We start from the raw sequence: 1,069 nt of genomic DNA, 5'->3' as shown, positions 1-1,069 counted from the left end.
TTGGATTCTTGTCTATAACTTTTCTTAATTTTGAGTAGTTGTTTTGAGTGTTAAAATAAGTATCCTTGAGTTTTATACTATGTCTTGAATTAATTTATTAACATTGCATCAGGGATGTAAGAATCCACCATAGTATCCTTCTACCTCATCTTCCAGGACTCAGATCTCTGTTGGAATGTTTTGCTTCTCTCTATCCTTAATCCTACCTATATTTCTATTATTATTATATGTTTTTTTCAATTTTGACTTAGTCCTTTATTTTGAGATAATTGTATGTTCCCATGCAGTTGTAAAAAAAAAAATACCTAGAGATGCCATGTTCCCTTTACCCAATGTCCCCAATGATGACATCTAACAAAACTGTAGTGCAATATCACAACCAGGATGTTGACACAGAAACAATTAAAATACATAATGGTTTCATCCAAACAATGCTCCATGTTGCTCTTTTTTAGCCACATTATCTTTCTTTTTGCTTCTTCCCCCTGCCACACTTAAATGCTGGGAACTGCTACTTTGTTCTCAATTTCTATAATTTTGTGATTGTCAAAATATTATATAAAAGCAATCATACAGTATGTAACATTTCAGATTAGATTTTTTTCACTCAGCATAATAACCTGGATTTATGCAAGTTGTTTTCACTATCAAGCATGCTCCTTTTCACTTCTCTGTAGTATTCCGTGGTATGGATGTGCTAGTTTAACATTCACCCATCAAAGGTCATCTGGGCTGTTTTAAATTTTGGGCCATTATGAATTCAGCTGCTTCAAGTGCTTGTGTACAGGTCTGTATAAGAAGATAAGTTTTCATTTCTCTGTGACTAGTTCACAGGAGTAAAATTTCTGGATTGAATGGTAATTTCACTAAAAGATTTTTCTTTTTTTAAGCTTCTTGTGCTTTCATATAGTGGTTGTATAATTTTACATTCCAACTACTCATATGGGAGTGATCAAATTTATCCACATCCTTGCCAGCATTTGGTGCTTTCTCTGTTGTATTTTAGCCATTCTTCTGGGTGTGTAGTCGTAATAGAGTCTGACTCTGTTTTTTGATGTTTGCTGACAGT

The sequence above is a fragment of the Galeopterus variegatus genome, unplaced genomic scaffold (genome assembly GCF_000696425.1).
Source record: "Galeopterus variegatus unplaced genomic scaffold, G_variegatus-3.0.2 Scaffold18178, whole genome shotgun sequence".
NCBI classification, from domain to species: domain Eukaryota; kingdom Metazoa; phylum Chordata; class Mammalia; order Dermoptera; family Cynocephalidae; genus Galeopterus; species Galeopterus variegatus.
Note: the sequence above shows the minus strand (reverse complement) of the source record.